The sequence below is a fragment of the Acomys minous genome, assembly GCF_964271855.1.
Source record: "Acomys minous genome assembly, chromosome: 9".
In the NCBI taxonomy this organism is placed as follows: Eukaryota; Metazoa; Chordata; class Mammalia; order Rodentia; family Muridae; genus Acomys; species Acomys minous.
The window spans coordinates 69480065-69502385 of record NC_140490.1 but is presented as its reverse complement, the minus strand read 5'-3'; the positions used below and the strand labels follow the sequence as shown (position 1 = coordinate 69502385).

The 22321-nt window shown below is 39.6% G+C and overlaps 1 pseudogene across 1 annotated transcript; it reads right to left on the bottom strand.

Annotated features, from left to right (window-relative positions):
• Positions 1 to 9666: 9666 nt before the first annotated feature.
• Positions 9667 to 10592, bottom strand: LOC311605872 (putative vomeronasal receptor-like protein 4; annotated as a pseudogene). Its single transcript has one exon. The product of its transcript is annotated as a putative vomeronasal receptor-like protein 4 (transcript).
• Between the last annotated feature and the right edge of the window lie 11729 nt (positions 10593 to 22321).

The window sequence follows — 22321 nt, the reverse complement described above, 5'->3', positions numbered from 1 at the left end:
GGCATGATTTTCCAGGCTGTGGTCAGACAGAGATGCCTAAGCATTTCTGTTCCATTTCTCTATGTCCAGAAAGGAGTCTCTGATCTCTGTAGACCCAGGTATCAGCCTTGTCAGGGTCAGATGGAACATGTAAGACCCAAGGCTCACAGAGCTCTCAACTACTCCCTGGCTTAGTCAGAGAGAGACTTCAGCTTTCATGAAACTCTCCATGGCACAGCTGAGGGGATGGAAGATCTTACCTCCATGCACTCACCTGGACCTCTGTGGTGCAGACAGGCTCTGGAGCAGCTCTGGAGAAGGTGACTGTTGCCAGGTCATATTTGTACTGTCTGGACCTGTGGGGCTCTTGTTGCCATCAGGCATTGCAGATGTCAACTTTCATGTCGTCACAGTGTCAGGGGCAAGCAAGGGCTCTGCAGAGCCTCAGTCCCTGAAGTACAGCTTTTCTTTCTCCCCACAGTTACTACATCTGTTTTGCTCACAAGTTATTTACAGATTAACAATTGTTTAATTATTTTGAGAGGGAGGATGTGAGACGAGAAAATGAACAGCTAACCAACTTTCTGTGTACAGAGCTTCCTGTGTCTCCAGACTGTTTTTCACCTCCCCAAAGTGCCAGGCTGTGACCTATTAGGGGAGGAGATTCTGACACACAGATCAAGTCTCTTTTTTCTCTTTCTTTTTTTTTTTTTGTGTGTGTGTGTGTGTGAATCAATTTGCATTTTTTAATTAATTTATTCTTATTACATCTCAATGGTTATCCCATCCCTTGTATCCTCCCATTCTTCCCTCCCTCCCATTTTCCCCTTATTCCCCTCCCCTATGACTGTTCCTGAGGGGGATTACCTCCCCCTGTATATGCTCATAGGGTATCAAGTCTCTTCTTGGTAACCTACTGTCCTTCCTCTGAGTGCCACCAGGTCTCCCGCTCCAGGGGACATGGTCAAATGTGAGGCACCAGAGTACATGAGAAAGTCATACCCCACTCTCCACTCAACTGTGGAGAATGTTCTGTCCATTGGCTAGATCTGGGTAGGGATTTAAAGTTTACGGCCTGTATTGTCCTTGGCTGGTGCCTTAGTTTGAGCAGGACCCCTGGGCCCAAATCTGCCTATCATAATGTTCTACTTGTAGGTTTCTAGGACCCTCTGGATCCTTCTACTTTGCTATTCTCCTATGCTTCTCTCATCTAGAGTCCCAATAGGATGTCCTCCTCTCTGTCCCAGTTTCCTGGTAAGTGCAGCCTTATTCATAATAGCCAGATCATGGAAACAGCCTAAGTGTCCCTCAGTAGAAGAATGGACAAAGAAACTGTGGTACATATACACTATGGAATACTACTCAGCTATTAAAAACAAGGAATTCCCGGAATTTGTGGATAAATGGATTGAGCTAGAAATGATCATAATGAGTGAGTTAAACCCAGAAGCAGAAAGACTCAAATGGTATATACTCACTTATATCTGCATACTAGCCCAAGGTGCATGTCCCATGAAAGCCTTCTCTTTTTTCTCTTTCTTAAACATCTTGTTAGACAGGATTGTCATAAATGGTTCTCAGAACCCTGGGATTCTGCTCCAGATTCTCTGTGTATGTATAATGTCTTCCGATTTGGTGTGTTTGTGTAATTCCTGGGTATGGGTGTCTGATTCCTTCTGTTGGGTTGTCTTGTCCAAAATGAATGTGACAGTTTTTGTTTTATCTTATTATATTTTGTTTTGTTAAAGTTTATAAATGAATGAATGAATGAATGAATGAATGAATGAATGATAGACTAGCCACTAGGGTAAAGGTTAACACTGGAACTATCATTTATATCTTCTATGGGAAAATCAGTTTTTTTTTCTGGGAGTTACACTTGGAATATCAATCAATCCATGGTAAGTCTCATGTTCACAGATAGTTGAGAAGCACAGTGTGTGTGTGTGTGTGTGTGTGTGTGTGTGTGTGTGTGTGTGTGTGTGTGCATTTATTTGATCACATTTTGGTGGTTCTTTTTTGTTGTTCTTTTTATGTGTTTTATTTCATTTTCTTTGTTTTAGGTGTTTTGTTGGTTTATTTGGTTTTTGTTTGTTCTGAGAACCAATTGGGTGGGTCAGAAGGAGGAGATGATATTGAAGAACTTGTCGTATGAGAAGAATATTAGAAAAATGTATTTAATTTTAAACATTCTTTTAAAAATAAAAATATAATAAATAAAAAGTAAATATAAAAATAATAACCTCCAGTCAAAAAAGGAGCACTTCCTTCTGTTTTCTTTGTTATTTGGTTTAGAAAACTAAATATCTTCTTTGACTTTGAAATATAAAGAAAGACAAAACAGTTTAAAGTTTCTAGTGTTCTGTGGAATATTCTATACAATACAGGAAATTATCAGTAAGAAAGCTGTTATTTTAAAACAAAATCACAAAATCCCAATTGTTTGATGTTTTCCAATAAGGACTCAGGAGCCAGACATTGGGGTGAAAACCTACTAGCTCAGAGAGGCAGAAAAAGCTCCCAGTTGATCTTCCTACTAAGCTCACATCCCAGAAAGAAAAAGCCAAAAGTGCTTTCTTCTTCTGCAGTATCTTTCTCCCAATGTCCCTTCTTTCTGTTTCATCTTTGTCATATGGCTCCTTTCTCTGCCTCTTGACCTATTTTATTCAATATGTTTACAGAAAGCTCTTGGAATAAAGGCATGTGCTAGCGCTGAGCCACTCCAAACAAGAAACAGGTTTTTTACTGTTCATATTCTCAGGTTTGCAATGGGATCAAATGTCCTGCAATAGCGAGCCCCTAGTGAGGCTTCTATTCATGAGTTCTGTAGAGAAAATTGGCCACATGCAAATAGAGAACTTTCTGAGGGTCACTAGTGACCTCCATTTTGTCCCCATGTATGACCTGATATAAAGGATATTTCCATGTTACAGAGTGGCACTTAGATGAATGGACCATGGCTGGGAGATGGCTCAGAGATTAAAGTTCTAGCCTTCCGAGTGTGGGTACCACCTCCCTTCAATGGCTGGTGGGGAGGCAGCTTCCCTGTATTCCAGCCTCAGAAGTCAGGCACTGGGAAGTGTGATGAGCCATTTGCTGTGCTGTGTGTCTGACTGAAAGACCCTGACTTAATAGAGTGGAAGACGGAGGGTGACTCCTGATGTCAGCCTCATTCTCATGCACGCAGTCTCATGAGCACAGATGTGCATGTGTGTAAACACATACACACACACACATTCTCACCCACTTACAAAAGTGCATGTGCACAACTACTACTCACATGTCTCTGTAGACTCACACAATGCTTTCCCACAAGCTAACACAACACGTGTGCCTTCCCATGCACAAACATGTAAAATGCATTACACACACACACACACACACACACACACAATTGCAAAATATTTCAGTAGGTCACAGGTTCTTTAAAGAAATTAGGAAACAAATTAACAAAGCTGGAACCAGGATGCTAGCAATGCTGTATTTACATGGAGAAAGACAACAGGAGGCAGGCTTGTTTGGCTGACCACCTATAATGTTGACTGATCACCTATAAACTTGGGGGCTGTGTCACATGCTTCTGAGGAAGGCACAGGAAATAAGGGGAGAGCTTTGTTCCATTTTAAGTCTTAGATGTTGTAGAAAATATAAAAATATGTAATAATGCTTATTATTAAGTGCCTGGATTATTACGGCAGTGTTATCTAACCTGCTATCATAACCAATAAAAGACAAAGACACCTGCTGTCTTTAGAACAAGCCTTATTTTACCTGGGACTGAGCAGATATTAACTCGCTAACCTACCTTCCGTTATCTTTCAGATCCTATTCCATGCCATATGCTTTAATCATTTCTATCTGGGTGACATCATCCCAAAACACTTGCTCATGCTGTTCATCTAGGCCACTTCTTTCCATGCTGAACTTCAGAGCTCCTCCTCCTGAACCATGTGGTTCTTTCCTGTCCCATGTCAATCTGCTCCCTCTCTCTCCTATTCCTCAAGATCCTTCTTTCCTCAGAGCCTGTGAACCTTGGCCATGCCTACCTCATTTCTGCCCTGTCCAAGTGTAGGTCTTTTATTGGTCAATCATGGATGCAAGGTTATACAACATTGTTTGGTGTACATGACTGCTTGTAAGAGACAGCAAGCTGACCTGAGGAAAAAAATAATCAATAAACAAATGCAAAGCATCAGACCATGATGTTACACTGAAATGTGAGATTTCTTGGGTTTGAACATGTTCTAATCTTTCTAGTCCCATGCCAGTTCCTCTGGAGGCATGGTCCATAAGCCTGACACAGTCTTATAGATGTAAAAATATTTTCATGAAATGCACTTGTGTATATGTGTCAGTGTGTATATGTGTGTGCATGTATGTAAACGTATGTGTACACCAGTGGATGGTGTTATTAAGTCTGTCCTGATTACTCTCTACTTCATTTTTTGAGAATAAGATCTGAGGAAGCACCCAACTTTTTTATATGGGTTCTAGGAGTCATATTCAGCTCCCCCATTTGCTCAGAAAACACTTGAGCAGTTAAACCTACTCTGAAGATGCTTCTTGGATTTCCCATAGTAATTTTAGTGTTGGACACTGTTCATATTCTGTTGTCCATTTGCATATCCTCTTTAGGAAATATATCTTTCAGCGTTTTCCATTTTAACCAGGATATATATATATATATATATATATATATATATATATATGCAATAGAGTCAAAATACACACATCTCACATGCTTTGATATCAAATGCTTACTAGGCCAGTATTTGCAAATATTGAGTTCATTCCATGGCTGATTTGTAATTGTGTTAATTATTGCCTTTGCTAACATAGCTTTTGATCTTAGTCTCATGGGGCAATTTTATATCACTCTCTTACTTTTGATGTACAATCTAAATGCCAATGGCAAGAGCAGTGACAAGGACTGTTAACCCCAATTCTACCACTACATTTTAATTCATGTTTACATTGAACTTTGAGTGTGGTTTAAGGTAAGAGTCCAATGTGTCCTGTTTTGTAAAGAAATCTAATTGTGTCCATATCATTTATTTCAGAGATTCATGATGAAAGTTCAGCATACCTGTGGTCTTTTGTAGTTTTTCTAGAAAGGAACCAGTTTAGACACTACGCTTGTGGAACTGGAATCCCTAATGAAAATGAGGATGACCTTATGTACCACATGGGGAAGGATAACTGGCTCTAAAGGAGACTAGTCATATTTTTGTGACTCAAAATAGTTGATATTTGGTATAAATTACTTTTCATGGTGTTTGTGAAAACAACGATGTCTGCCAACATCTTCCTATAAGGAATAAAGTTGTATACTTAGGACAAGAGGGCTGACTTAGAACACTAGAGTATATAACCATTGTTCCTCATCTATTCCAATAATTCAGTTAGCTTTCAGACCAAGAGCATCTTGAACTTAGGGAAATATGTACCCTCATATGGGCCTTGTGCAAAGCTAGAAATGGTCTCGGTTTCTTCTCACACTTCCCAAGATATCTTCAATCATTTTTCAAGGAAAAAGCTTGAGGGGGGGCAGAATCAGACACTTCAAAATTGTACTCATTTCAGGATATAGACTTTCAATCTTTGCTAGATGTCTTGTCTCTGGTAAAAAAAAATCCTATATGAAATACGCTAGCATTTTAGAATTCCCAGTGACTTGTAAGTTATGCCTTATAATACTTTTTAACATTTTTGCTTATTCATAAAATCTTGACCATGGTTTGTCTGAATTTAGACATTGTTGATTCCTAAAAGATGACTTCTATTTTTGTCTTTTTTTTTTTTTTTTTTTTTTTTTTTTTTTTTTTTTTTAGGTTTGGAAGCTTTTATATCTTCTACCAAACTTTGGGACTATTGGGTTATTTTTACCTCCAATGTCAAGTTACTTGTTGTAAACCTACTTTGTTTTTGTTTGTGATAAACAACATGGCCAAAAGCATCTTGTGGAAAGAAAGGGTTAATTTGGTTTGTACTCCATCTCAGGAGGAAATTGCATCTCATTATGGAGGGAGACTGGGTAGGATCTCAGGCAGGAGCAGAGGTAAGAACCTAGAGGTATACTGCCTACTGGCTTGTTCCCTCTTGAGTGCTCAGCCACCTTTCTTATATAGCCCAGGCCCACCTTCCTAAGGCACCACCCATGGTAGGATGGGGCCCCTTTAGATCAATTAGCAGTGAAGAAATGACTGAGAGACAGGCCATGTTGGCTAGTCATTTTTTGTTTTTGTTTTTGTTTTTTCTTTTGTTTTTGTTTTACAAGACAGGATTTCTCTGTTACACAGAGCCCTGGATGTCTTTGAACCTCTTTGTAGAGCAAGCTGGCCTCAGACTTACAGAGATCTGTCTACCTCTTACTCCATAGCGCTGGGATAAAAGGCATGGGCCACAACCCAGCTAGGCTAGTAATTTGTTTTATTTTATTGATGTGTTTTTTTGTTTTTTGTTTTTTAGTTTTTTGTTTGTGTGTGTGTGTGTGTGTGTGTGTGTGTGTGTGTGTGTCTGTGTGTGCCAGTTTGAGGCAAGATAGAATCATTTCATTTGGTAACAGGAATTCTCAAGTGAGAATGTGCCCCTGTTAGATTGTTCTATAAGCAAGTGGGTCTAGCATTTTCTTGATTAATGACTAAGGTGAAAGTCCGCAGCACATTGTGATAGTGGTACTCCTAGCCAAGTGGTTCTGGGGTGTATAAGAAATAAAGCCAAGCAAATCAGAGAGAGTAAGCCAGTGAGCATCTTTCTTCCATGGCCTGACCCCAGGTTCCTGCCATGACTTCTCATAGCCATGGAGTAGGATGTTAAGAGTGTAGGCTACAATGAACCTTTTCTTTCATAAGCTGCTTTTGGTCATAATGAATTATCACAGCACTAGAAGCCTTATCTAGGATGCAGGCCCACAAGCCATTCTGTGCTGCTCAATTCTTCCATTGTAGTTCCCTCTTCCCAGGTGGCTTTGGGTTGTGTCAAGTTCACAGCTGAAGCCAACTATAGAAGCATTCACAGGCAAAGTGAGGCAGCAGTTCCCTCAGGGCTAGTGTCAGGGCTAGTGTTTGACTTGGAACTGTGTTCTAATGCTTAGGGTTTCCAGTGTCTGTTTCATAGCTCCTACAATACTTGGTGTGCAACAATGCTGCTTATAGATTCCTTCCTCTCTTAAACGTTTTACACTCTATTATAGTAGTCCTGGTGCAGTTTGCATTTTCTTAATTCTACATTTTAGTGGGAACAAAATAAGTTTGTTTTGAGGAAATAACACTGTATCTAAATCTTCAGCATTTACTTTTTCTTTGTTTATTCATCTAGACATCTTCTATTTTCCGTACTCAACTATCTTGTCTTCATGGTTCATCTTTTTTTTATATCATTTCTAATTGCATTTCAGGAATTAATATTCCTTTTTGGCACCAATTTCCAATGACATATTCAGGGACTGCCTCCATTGCCTTGCCCCCTAGGCAAGCTGCTAGGACAAGTCTGACTGACAAAGGAAAACTGTGAAGTGAAGATAAATAAGATAATCTTCTTTTAAGCAAAATGCATTTTTATGAAGAAAACAATCCCATAATCATGTTGGAGTATGATATATGGCACTAATAAAGTCTTTAAAAATTATCTTGATATTGCAAACCAAATTTTAAAAAATCATTCATCATTGCTTAATAGAGAAGTGAAAGACCCAAGTGTGTACAGTAAGGAAAGAGAGAAACATGAAGAATGTAAGTCTCTCCACATTGATTCTAGTGTGTGCTTAAATATGTGAATTCAGGAAAACCATCACAAAACTTTTTTATTATTTTATTAATTTATTCATATTACATCTCAATTGTTATCCCATCCCTTGTATCCTCCCATTCCTCCCTCCCTCCCTCTTTCACCCTATGCCCCTTCCCCAGGTCTGTGACAGGAAGGAATCTACTCTCCCATGATATGGTCACAGCCTATCAAGGCTGTAACCTGCTTATCCTTTCTCTCAGTGCCACCAGACCTCTCCACCAAGGAGAAGTAGTCAAATATGAGGCAGCATGTCTGAGTAAGTCCCCGCTCTCCACTCAACTGTAAAGGATGTCCTGTCCACAGGCTACATTTGAATAGGGGTTCAATGTTTACTGCATGTATTGTCCTTGGTCTTACAGCCTGTGGCTCCCAGTAGGGTCCTTAGCGTCCTTCTTTTAGATCAGATACAATGTGTGGCCAGTGCCACCATCTTGGAAAATCCTCATCACAAAATTTTAAGGGGTCTTGATCAAATACCCTATTCTCAAAACCATGTATTCTATGCAAATATATTTTGGTTCTATTTAAGAAAAATCAAAGCCTATATCCCAGTTTTCTGAGACAGAATCTGGCAAAAACAGACAGTTCAAGGCAAAAATAATTCCTCAGAAAGAGGCTCAAGTTTTCAAAGTCAGTATTTTGTTTATTTACAAAATTCATGTGAATGGATCAATAATGCAGTGAAAACTGGGAGAGAAGTGTAAAATTCATCTTCATTTACTTCCATTATCTTAGGTTACCTCAAATGAGGTCAGTGCTCTTTCCATCCTTTCTTATTCTTTCATGGATCCCATTATGGGTGATATGCAATTAAATATTGTTCTATTTATGATTGTGAGCCTAGCCTTTAACAGCTGAGCCATCTTTCCCTGGAGGGGGAGACCTGGTGGCACTCAGAGGAAGGACAGCAGGTTACTGAGAAGAGACTGGATGCCCTATGAGCATATACAGGGGGAGGTAATCCCCCTCAGAAAACAGTCATAGGGGAGGGGAATAAGGGGAAAATGGGAGAGAGGGAAGAATGGGAGGATACAAGGGATGGGATAACCATTGAGATGTAACAAGAATAAATTAATAATAAATAAATAAATAAATAAATATTGTTCTATTATACTTTAAACAGAATTAGTCAGAATAGATTTTAAAATAAGTGATAATTGCATCTTAAGTAATATAACAGACTTAACTTGTCCATTCTTTCATATGTTCAATGAGAAAATTCAGAAATGAATCTGTATAGCTGTTTGTAGGTCACAAGCAAAAGGAACCGTTAGGTGATGTCTGGTTGTGAAAATAATGGCGCAGTGTGTGAAGGTTTTTGCTGCATGTCTGATATACAAAGTTTAAAAAAAAAGCAAGAGGAACCCTGTGGCTAAGGTCACCCTGTTCAGACAGTAAATGCCAAGTCAGCCAGAGCTACAAAGACTCTAACCAAACACTGAAACCATGACTGAAACAAAATAAACACAATTATACCTGCCATCTAGAACTGAAATTGCTAAGTCAAAGTCTGAAAGTAATTCTGCAGAGTTTCTAGATTTTTTTCTCAAAATTAAATGTAATGCATTTATTTTAATCATAATTGTTAATATGTTAGTTGTGTAATTCAATGAGATTCACTGTGATAATTACACACCGCATGTGTCATGGTGTGCTGCCATGACTCTACCATGAATGATCCTTTACAGACACAAGAGAATACCAGCTATTTCATGAAGGATGGCAAGATGGAAAAAGAAACATTTGAGGCATTCAGCTTTCTTCAGCCTTATTATTAGCTAAGCACTGTCACCATTTTGTGAGTGAGATCCACCTTTATGTGCTTGAAGTACTCTTAGTGTATGTCTTGTGTACAACAAAACAAAAATATCAAGTTTTCTAGTTTACATGCTGAAAGATTCAATGACATGTATCAATGCTTGATCTGTCACACTGAGTATAGCAGCATCTAGTCAGGTGTCCATCTCTGTGAATCAGCATAAAGGGACTGAGAACTGCATAACCAATGGTTAGGAACTCTGGAATATATAGCACTGTGGAAGAATCATCTATGACAAAAGTAAAGTATAAACAAATAAAACAATCTGCCCAATAAAAGAAAAGAAAACACACCATAAGAAGGAGGACACTTTGAGCAGCTCTCAGCTCAGGGGGAGTTCTGTAGAGAAGCTTGGAGTTCTGAAGGTAGAGGACATGCTGGTGGTGCCTGTGGAGAAGAAACACCATGTAGCCACTGGCCCCTCCCATGGCGCCCTGGAACACTGCGTCTCTCAGGACCATTAAGATGAGAAAAATCCATCTTGTTATCCAGCTTTCAGGCAGAAAATAGCAATAGTTGCCACTTTTCCTAACCTGTGTTATGTTCACACTGTTGATGTTTTTAATGTAATACGTTAAGTTCATGCTGATCAAAGAATTGAGTACCCACAAGAAGAGCAGTGAGGACAGAATGTGCTGTGGAGTCTTCAGGTTGAGCTTCTGCCACATGGAGTGTCTGGGACTGATGGTGATGGCCTGGACCACGGTGAGGAGACTACTGGTGCAGATTGAAAGGCCCCGGGACACTCTTGCCAGGTAAACAACAACTTTACAACTGGTGTCATCTAAGAAGTTTCCAAAATTAAAGGCTTCTATTGTCTTTGACATCCCCTTTGAAAGCAGCATTATGATGTTTGTAAGGGCCAAGTGAGCAAGGATGAGGTGGATTGGCTTCTTCTCGGTGTTCACAAACATGTGCATGTAGCTCACAAAAACTAAGATGTTCCCCACAATGCAAGGCCAGTGAGACAGAGGAAGACTGTGCCCTTGACAGGGTCCAAAACCATCCTTATATCTAAGGCAGGGAAACTTGATCGAGCAAGCACATTTTTGAGGAAATAATCAGTAAATCATGTTAGTTATCAGCAAAATATCCTTCAAATCCCCTCCCTTGTCTGCAGCATAAGGTAATGATATGTTATTCAGATTTATTGCCATAGCAGTTTCTTCTGTGGCACTGTCTGTGAGTAATGCTTTATAGACTCAGATGCTATTAGGAAGACTTGTTTTCAAAAATCTAAATTTCCAAGCTATGCATTTAATTCAGATTATTAAACTTAATCTACTTATGTAGTCACGGATATCTCTTACCTGTGTTCTGTCTCATCATGGCTCAGTTAATACCAAAGGCCCCAAACAGTATTTCACCAAACATTTAATATTTCAATCTATCACATTCCTTAATCCAATTCTGTAAATCTTGCATTCATGCTGACCTGTCTGGCTCCAACTTGTGGAATATACAAACATCTGCAAAGTGCTTTTGTTTTAACATAGAACTCCTCTCAAATTTAACCGTGTTTTGCTTTCTACAGTACTACTTATTTTTACAGTATTCCATTATGTCTTTCAATTTGATGAGTGTAACATTTCCTAAGTTTCTTCTCTCTTATTAAATATTAGATGCTTAGAGCCCAGTATTTCTATAGATTCATACTGAAAACCAAATCTGATTCTATGATTGTATAATGAGTACCATACATTAGGATTTTAAAATTATCTTTGGTAGATCCAGATTTCTACTCACATCATTATACTGAGAGTGGATGTGTTCAACACCCAACACCCTGGGCCCTGATGCCAAGAGAAAGGCTCATCTCATCTCTGGAAACTGAAGCCCATAGCTACATATGTGTGCATATTTCCTAACCTTTGTTTCATACTTTCTGTAAAGTATAGGACCATTATGGGGCTATCTGAAGACAGACTGAAAGCAATTATCTCCCCAATTTTAGCCCAAATTGTAAATAAGCATTCTCATTACATATATATAAATATATAAATGTAATTTCTTTTAATGTCAGTGAGGGTCCTGACTCAGAGCCAAGACATATAGCAAACACAATGGTAGTGAGCTTACTGCTTAGAAATATTAACTTGTTTGCTGTAGTTCCCCCACATCTAGTCAAAGTATAAGACCTTCTAGAGAAGACCCCATGGATATAGTAGAATCAGCCAAAGGCATCAAGAAATTAATTAATTGTATTATCATCAATGCAAATAAATAGTTGAAGAATAATAGGATGTACTGTGCCTTTTACACACACACACACACACACACACACACGCACACACACACACACAACTTGTATTCTCCCCATAGTCACCCTGATACCCTATATTGTCCTTTATTCTAGTGTTCTAGTGTTTGGAATCTTAGGCAGGTAATAAGGTAAGAGAAAGACACAGAAATGCAATAAAGAAGTGAAGAAATACAGATGTTGCATTTGCATATGACAACCTATACTTAAAAGGCCATGACATATGCCAGACTCCTCTTAAAGATGTGATAAATGATTTCAGAAATCCACAGAACATATAATAAATATATAGATATCAACATTTATTTTGTAGTACCAGCTAAGAAAGAAAACAAAAGCCCTCACAATATTTACATTAAACTGAACAAAGAAACAAACCTAGCCAGATAAAGAAACAAATGTGTAACAGCATGGAAAGCTGTTATTTTTGCTTTTCCTCTGAACCTTTTAGAGGATATCCTCTCTCCATTTTTTAAATATCCTTCCTTTTGACTAGTTATTCTTAATTCTAAAGTATGCTTCATGTAGTGTCTTCCTTGCCCAGATCCAATATATTGAATTTTAAAAGATTAGTGTGTTCAAATAAAGGAAAATGCAAGTGCCACCCCAGTAAGTCCACCTCTGAGGTCGTAATCTTTTGTTTCGCTTTGTTTGTTACAATAGACTCTTAGTCCCTGTGAACCTTAGATCCAGACAGCCAACCTAAGTCACGCTAATTCTGGATGGAAAAGACCTGTGTGATAAAACCTCAGAAGGCAAAAGTCCTCCGAAAGTTCATGGTGCAGCAGGGTCCGTGTCACTGAAATAGTCACTCTCCGTATCCAGTGCACTGCCTGTCAAAGCACCAAAGACTTAGACAGGTGTGGGGAACAGCTGTAACTTTAGCACTCTGGAAGCTGAAGACAGAAGCTTCTCAATTGGAGGCTAGTCGAGGATTTATAACGTTATTCACAGAGCTAGAAAATATCTAAAATTCACATGTAGATACAAAACAAACAAATAACCCAGAGAGAAAGCAATGGGGAACAAAAATGAACTAATCTGGAAATATCACATAATGCAACTTCCAACTATACTAGCAACAAAAGCAAGATTTTGACAGAAACTTGGTGTAGATCAAAGAGAAAGGAAAGAATTAAATATAAACCAATGCACCTTCAGCCAAAACACACTGAGGAAAACTAGCCAGAAGGTAACTAGCCAGAAGATAACTACCAGAATATAGCTAGACAGAATATAACTAGGCAGAATATAACCAGACAGAAGATAACTAGACAGAATATAACTAGGCAGAATATAACCAGACAGAAGATAACGAGACAGAAAATAACTAGACAGATGCCACAGACCATCTCAGCCAGGCATAGGCCCTTGGGAACGGGAGTTCTCAAAGCATTGGTGCACAAGGATTTGGCAAGATAACAAACCAAGACAAGTCCAGAGGTAGTTTGAATCTGAGTGTATTTTCAGGCAAGCAGTCTAGATTTTTATACACATTTTTTGAACCAGGGAGTGTTTTGTGGCTACATTTCCCATGGAGTGGATTCAAGGGAGTCAGTGAAGCAATCAGGCACACACAGTACAAAGTACAGAATACAAAGAAATAGTGTTGACATTTTTTGAATTACCAACTTGAAATGAAACAAAACAGGGTACAGAATGCAAAGTAAAGGTGTCATTATTCTTAAGTTGTTGGCTTGGTATCAGTGCGCATGTGCTCTCTTCGTCAAGGGTCAATGTTCTCTCATTAATGGAACTTATGCCCAACACCTGTGTGCCAAGACAGGTTTTTCTTAGTTCTCCTTTCTAATATCTGAGCATAACTATTTGGAGCTTTCCGAAATACTTTAATTCTTTGTAAGTCATAACATAAATTATTATCTAATGAATAATTCATAGCCATGTTTCTTTTAATAAGTGGAGCAGAACTTGGTGGTGAACTCTGGGCCTTAATGGTCCCTGGCTGCAGTCCCTTGTGGGGGCATTTCATAGAAACGCAGTCATGTTTGAAAAGGCCTGGTATGGGAGTAAGGTTAGGAGAAAGAATAAAGACAGAAAATGCCAACACAGTGAGAAAAACAAAGGCTGCACTCAGTTACTCCTCGCAGAGACATCAGACCCACTCCAGGAGGCTCTCCCTGGCCAGGAGTCATCGCCTCAGGTTGTACAAGAGCATTTGTCACACAGACTCCACAGGAGGGGCCATGACAGACAGAAGATAACTAGGCAGAAGGTAGAAACTAGGTCCATACCGCTTACACTTCACCCACAGAAAAGTAAAACTGTGTTAAAAACCATGATGTAGGAAGTGCAGCCCTGGATATGTAAAAAGGTATATACAGAGAAAGCAACTCAGGACACAGCACAGACTTAAGGGTAAAATCCTATCCCAGCCTGAACTGAAAGCAGCCTGCATCCCTCACAGCCCCACCACTCTAGTGTCACCTGTGCAGGGGAAAGGCAGGAGAAAACTGCTACGAAGTCACCTGCAAAGGCTGCTGCTCTGGAGGTCATGATGTCACATGGCAGCTGTAAAGTGACACCCTGAATATACAATCCATCAATGCACAGAAAAAAAAAAAACAACACCTGAGCACTTTCTGTAAGCATCAGCAGGAATGGTCAACAAATAGGAACAAAGTTATTCATATTTAGCCCCCAGGAACAAGTCTTTCAGGATAAAAAAAAAAATCACAGTATTATCAGGCTGCCTCCAGGGAGGGGTTCTTATAGGAACCTGGGATGCTCCTCCATGGAACGTGTTCAGTAGAGCATTAGACTCCCAGTGAGTCGCCATGGGGCCTCTAAGGGAGTCTGGAGAAGTTATTGGCATATATGTAGGTGTGGTGCTATAAAACAAAGACATTTTAAAAGAGATCATGAGATAACTTGACTTTAATAAAAGGATCTGGCTCCCTCTTTTGGTCTCTGTGGGCATGAGTCATGAAAGCAGGGTACTTATTGGCAGGCAAAGATCACATAGATTTTTAAAAAACTCAACAAACCTTTAAAAATAATTAGTTGGCACATCCCTAGTGTGAATTGATTGCTCACATGGAGGGTCAGGGTCATGCTTTTCAGCCACTGTATGACGTCATGACATCGAGAGCAGCAGTGTTTTCTGGTGACTTTGTGGCTGTTTTATCCATGCCTTTTCCTAGGACAGTTAACACTAGAGTGGCCAGGCCCTGAGAACTGCAGGCTGTTTCAGTCAGCGCTGGGATAGCATCTTACTCCGCTTACTCTAGGAGCTTCAGAACTCACGTCAGACTGTGGGCACTTTAACAGAGTGAGAGACCAGGATGCTCGGTTCAAACTTTGGGGTTTGCATGTGTTTAATACACTTAAAGTACAATTAGAGAAGCTGTCTGCATTTCTTTCACACTAAATATTAAAGATTGCAAGCTTTGCTGTGGTGACACAAATGGGCAATGGTGGTGAACCCCTCTAATCCCAGCACTCAAAACACAGAGTCAGACAGATCTCTGTGAATCTGAGGTCAGCTTGGTCCACGGAGAGAGTTCCAAGACAGCCAAGGTTGCACAGAGAGACCCTTTCTCCAAAAACCAAAACCAAAAAGTGCATACAAAGGAATTTAAAAGATAAGAGTTTGCTGTAGATCCCTCTCCTGAAGCTCTCTGACACCGTGAACAGCGTAGACTATGTTTGTTCCAAGGTAGTTAGCATGCAACCTCAACCCTCTAGTAATATCTGTTATTGCCTTTTATTCCCCAGGACAAATGTGGGGATTTATACCTAAGCCGTTGCACTGCTCTAAATTTTTAACACATAACGAATCATTCTGAAGCTTTTATGGAAATCCCAGCCGTGTAAATGAACAACCCTGGAATGAAAACAAAGTATCTAGTCAGCTACTAGAACGTACTGAACATGGCAACACTCTATACATCTCAGTATCCAGATGGACCTGTCAATTCTACTCAAAGTTCGTCTGTCTGTCTGAGACTGTTAGTTCTTTCTAGCCCTGTTTCTCTTTCCACAAATATTAATCATCATATTTGAGACAAGCAACAGGTGATGTCTCTTTTTTTTCTGACTGAAATGAATACTGTCAGAGGAGGAAGGCAACTTATTATTACAGGTACTTGGGAAGTCCTTTAGGAAAGCTGTTTTCCCCTTGTTTATGCTTCTCCAACACAATCCATCCAGACCACGACCTCCTCTCCCTCAACTCCTCCCAGCCCCACTCTGTCTCCCCTCTCCCCAGATCCATTGCTTCTCTGTTTCCCGTCAGAGATGAGCAGGCCTCCTAAGGATATCAACTAAACACAACATGACAAGTTACAATAAGACTAGGCATAAACCCTGATATCAAGGCTGAATGAGGCCGCCCAATATTAGGAAGGGGGTCCCAAACTCAGGCAATGGAGTCAGAGATACCCCAACTCCCAGTGTGAGGAGTCCCATAGAACCCCAAGCTAAACAACCACAGCATGTACACAGAGGACCTAGCACAGACCTATGCAGGTTCCATAATTTCTGTTTCAGAATCCGTGAGCCCCTAAGAGGCCTGCTTAGTTGATTGTGTGGGTCTTGTTATCCTGGCGTCCTCCACCCCCATGTCCACTACAATCCTTCCTCCCTCTCTTCCATGGAGTTCCCTGAGCTCTGCCTGTGTTTGGCTGTGGGTCTCTGTAGAATATTTGAATCCAGGAAAGTAGTTTTAAAAATAGACTTTTCAGGGAGGACCAGTGGAAGGGGAAAGAAGAAGAGATGGTAGTAGGGAGAAATACAATATTTGCATGAAATAGTAACAACAACAAAACAGAATCAGAAAAAAATGGAGGGGGCGCACCTTTGCATTCTGATGGATAAAGTCCCACCTGGTCTGGCTTCCAAATCAGCTGAGTCAGGTAAGTAAATCTATAAGGTCCAGCTTTCTGGAATATATGGTTATTGTTCCTTGATTGATTATACTGATGTGAAGCATCTTGGGTTATAACAACTCAAAATCTGATACAAGGTCTTGACTGTATTTTTAAAAACTGTTTGGTTATGGTGGTTATTACGAGATTTCTGGGTATCTTCTAGGCGGGACTTGACCTCACAAAGGTCCTCCTGCCTTGCCTTCCTAGTTCTGGGATTAAAGTCATGTTCCACCATTTTAGGCTATTTTTAATGATGATGCTGACTTACAAGTTTAGTACAATGTCCCATGTCAGAAGGGCAACATTATGGATGGGTCCACAAAGGAAAGCCTCAAATTAAACAGCATGAGCTCTTGGGAGTGAAGAGGCTAAATCTAACAGCCAATGTCACTGGCAATGGATGAAAATGAACGGATGCAAGTTACAATACTGACATCTTTACAAAGCAAGTCAACTTTGAGGTTAGAGTAAATAGATGTTTCCCACAGAAATAGGAAAAGCCTCTATTTAGTTCTAATTATTAGAAGGAAGGAAGAAACATTAGCCAAAGATTCACCCCAAAATTCTCTCATGACAGCATACCCTAAACACAGAGAACAGCACACCTGTGCTTCCTGGGGTCAGATCTCCTAGAACTGGTACCAGTTAGTCTAAGCTTAAGCACCAGAAGAATAGTTAAGATGAGCATTAGGATGTGCATCTTCAAGTGAAATGTTCCATGCAGAAGTGTATAAAAGAAACTGTGACATCTACTCACCACAGTGATGGGGGCAGACAGGCTATGTGTCCATCTGGCACATGAGCCTTCCCAGGTCATATTTGTACCTTCAGTGTTTGTAGCACACTTGTCAGCATAAATATCCTCAAGATGACAACACATCTCCATATCAGGGAGAACAGAGCCCTCCGTGGCACCTCTGTCCCTAAAGGATGACTTTCCCTTTCCCTACTCAATTACTACATTTGTTTCCTTCAAAAGTTACCTCTGGATTAATTGTGTTTCCATTGTATTGTAGAAACTTATCAAGTGATGAAGTGAACAACAGCCGGGCTTCTGTGCCCAGAGATCTCCATGTTCCTGGTCCCCTCTTTACCTTCCTAAACTAAATATATGAATCAGAACAGAGGCCCGCTTCTCACACCGAGGGAAGTCAGTGTCCTGTCTCAAGTCCTCCCGTCTATGGAGGATACATGACACACAACACTCCACCATGAGCCATCCCAACTACACCCCTGAGTGAACAAGATGTCTTTACTACATCTGGAAATAATGTAGCTCACACTCTGCCATGAGCAGTGCTTCTCTTCCTTCTTTGTTAAATAAATGGAATCCCCAAACCAGACAGACCTCCCTTTCCTACTCTATTCTGTCCTAAACCACTGTATCCCTGTAATCCTGGTACCCAGCGCATGACACATGCTTGGGCTGCAAAGGAAGGAAAGCACTTTACCGCCTTCATCCTTGAATACTGGGATGACTGACTTATTCCATCACTTTTTCCAGGATTAATACAAATATAAAAATGAAAACCATAATTTTTCCTGAAGCAAGATGACAGTTAATCCATATTTATTATTTTAAAACATTTTCATTATATATTGTGAATATTTTTTTTCTTTTACTCCTTTGAGATGCTTGCAAAGTTTTGGTTTCCTCAGGACAATAACTGTTCTCTTACTGAACATGGAATCAACGCTAGGGTGATGCTAATATTTTCAAGATACATATACACTTTGTCCCTGGTGCTGAGAATAATGCAGGCTTTATTCTCTCCTCTAGGCTTTCTGAAGCAATTATATCATAGAGAGATTGACTACAGAAGGAGATACAGATTTCCTATTTTTTATTTTTTAATGAAGGAAGAAGGACATTCACTGGGACTTGGAGATAAAAAGGCAGGGGCTTTTGTTTTTTAATGTTAAAATTTATGCCAGGCACTGGCAGTACACACCTTTAATTCCAAGACTTGGAGGCAGAGGCAGGTGGATTGCTGTGAGATCAAAGTTATCCTGGTCTACAAAGCAAGTCCAGGACAGTCAAGGCTACACAGAGAAACTCTTGTCTTGAAAAACAAACAAACAAACAAACCAACAAGTATTTATGACTGCTAGATGTTTTTTAGGACAAGTACTGTTAGGCATTCCAGGGAGGCAAGAAATTCTAAGAACCTATTCTTCTGTGTCTGCAGTGAGGACTATGATGTCTTGGATTAAACTATACTACACACAGTGCCACCCTGTTTCATCTGGAGCAAGTCTTTATCTTGCTTAATCCCTACAAGAGAGGGAGAATTCTCCCTTTACATACTATTTTACCCTGCACCTGACCCTTACTAGAGCCCTTGATATCAAATAAGGAATCTAAAGTGGAGACTTTCTGAATTTACCTAGCTTCTCATCACTCAGTCTTTACTTTACTGTAGTAGTGCCTTTCCACACCACACATCTCTCATTTTAGTACGGGTATCTGATGTGTTTTCTGCATCTTTTAAAAGTTTTTACATATACATTTGTATATTACAAATATATGCAATAAACTACCTATAACAAGAAGAATCATGACAAAATCAGGAATTATATATGCATTACATTTTTAGTGTTTTGGCTATTAATATTTGACATCCTTGAAGAAAACATCTTTCCTAACACCCAGTGTACCTCAAAGAAGGTGATGAGCATCAAAAAACATCCTCTTGGAGATGGCTTCAAGTGTGGCAAACAAGCCACTGGGCAAAATGTCCTTGTCTCTATCACAGACAGAATTCTGACTAAAAATGGGCAATCTTGGATGCAGACAGAGTCAATGGCCAAACTCTCCCAAGACAGGGAAAGCAAGTCCTCAATAGTTTCTGCCTCACAAATATGTTTGTCAGATATACTGTGCCAGATGGCTAGAGAATATGCTCCAATATAATAGAGCATTTTCAGGTAGAAAACTGTCTCTATCATCTTCTCATTTGGAAAGCTATTAACTTGCACTCCTGACATACTCAAATTTCTTCCTTCCCAAGTCTCTGATGGAGTTGAAGACCAGGCAGCTTAGTTTTTATGTTTTAAGTTGATAATGACAAAGATATGATGGAGATTTATTTACATTCAGAATTTAGGGTATCTGATGTTTTATTTTATACTTGTGGAGACACCAGCAAAAGCCTGGTGGTAGTAACCTGCCATCTTCCCCAACATCTCTGTTACTATCATAACCATAAAAGCCTTTGCTGTCATACAAAATATCACACAGAGATGCCATTCCACCCCACACACCGAGAAGGAACAGAAACAGAGGTTTTGCTTTTGTTTTGTTTTTGCAAATTTCATAGTTCCCTTTCTAAAGATTTGTTTCCGACATTGGCATTTGAATAACAATCATCATTTGGGGTTCCTTCAGTGATATACTAGTGTACATCTGAGAGAATCAGACTAAAGATGGAATGAAACCAAAGAACGTTTTCAGTCATTGAACCCTTTTCTGTGGAATATTCACAGCTGCATTACCTAGGCCTGATGAACAGCGAAAAGTCTCACTTATTTCGTGACCTCAGGCCAGGGTATTCTGTAGGCCGTCATAGTAATTCTGCTTCAAGAAGATAAATGGTAGAAACTGGAGGTAAGTCTCAGTGGGTAATTGTAGGCTTAGATTTTCTACACGTACTTTAACTTCTAACACACTAACTTGAAGAAGGGGGAAATGTTAGTAGGAAAAAGGGGTGTTGGACTTGTTTAGACATAATTCCTTGAGCCAATACCACTCTGCTTTGTCAAGATACCAGCAGCCAATAGCCAACACTAAACAGTCCCATGAATCCATAGCAGTGGCACAATCCAGAAGAAATTGCAAGTTCCCGCCCAATTGGCATAAGTCAGTAGAATCACCAGAATCAGCCAGAGTTCCACAAGAAGGTCTCTGGAATGTTTCTTTCTGCAAAACAATGACAAGAGAAGAACAATAAAGACCAGTAAAGTTTTGCATGGCGGGTAGCAGTACGAGAGTCTTCTCCCACTGTCTATGGGGTTCTATTTATGCCCTTCCAAACATCATGTGCCCTCTCACATCTCTGCTCCCATCAAACCGTCACATACCTTCTCACAAGATCTCACTAGGAAAACACCAAGTGACACACTGATTCTTCAAAGAAACTAGATTGAATCGCCCTTTCTGTTTCAAGAAAATTGTCTTTCTCTCTAACATTAACAATCTACATATAATAGAAATGATTTTGAAAACCACAAAACTAGAGCTTTATATCACATTTTAGATAAGCTCCTTAAGTACAATATATCAAACAACAGTCATACAAAGTAAACTCAAATTTCCATCACAAAACAATATCAAATAAAGCAACCTTAAATTTCTTTTAGTAGACAATAGTCAAATCAAACAATCTTAAAATTCTAACAATATACAATAATTAACCAAAACAACCATAAATTTCTACCAATATACAATAATTTTTAAAAATACTTTAAATTTCTATCAATGTACAATAATTTTTTCCAAGATATATATATTATTTTATTAATTTGTTCTTGTTACATCTCAATAGTTATCCCATTCCTTGTATCCTCCCATTCTTCCCTCCCTCCCATTTTCCCCTTATTCCCCTCCCCTATGACTGTTCCTGAGGGGGATTTCCTCCCCCTGTATATGCTTATAGGGTATCAAGTCTCTTCTTGGTAACCTGCTGTCCTTCCTCTGAGTGCCACCAGGTCTTCCCCTCCAGCGGGCATGGTCAAATGTGAGGCACCGGAGTATGTGAGAAAGTCATATCCCACTCTCCACTCAAGTGTGGAGACTGTTCTGACCATTGGCTAGATCTGGGTAGGGGTTTAAAGTTTACTGCCTGTATTGTCCTTGGCTGGTGCCTTAGTTTGAGCGGGACCCCTGGGCCCAAATCTGCCTATCATAATGTTCTACTTTTAGGTTTCTAGGACCCTCTGGATCCTTCTACTTTGCCATTCTCCCATGCTTGTCTCATCTAGAGTCCCAATAGGATGTCCTCCCCACTGTCCCAGTTTCCTAGTACTTGAAGGCTTTCATGGGACATGCCCCTTGGGCTAATATGCAGACATAAGTGACATGGAAACAACCTAAATGTCCATCAATAGATGAATGGATAAAGAAACTGTGGTACATATACACTATGGAATACTATTCAGCTATTAAAAACAAGGAATTTCCGAAATTTGTGGATAAATGGATTGAGCTAGAAATGATCATAATGAGTGAGTTAACCCAGAAGCAGAAAGACTCAAATGGTATATACTCACTTATATCTGCATATTACCCCAAGGGGCATGTCCCATGAAAGCCTTAATTTTTAAAAAATCTTAAATTTCTACCAAGATACAATAATTAAACAAAAAAAAATATTCAGAAAGAGATTGGAAACATCTCATACAAGAAACTTAATGGCACATCTGGAAGCCCTAGAAAAAAAAGAAAGCAGATACTCCCAAGAGGAGTAGACAACTGGAAATAATCAAACTCAGGGCTGAAATCAATAAATTAGAAAAAAGAGAACAATTCAAAGAATCAAGGGAATTGAGAGCTGGTTCATTGAGAAAACCAGCAAGATAGACAAAGCC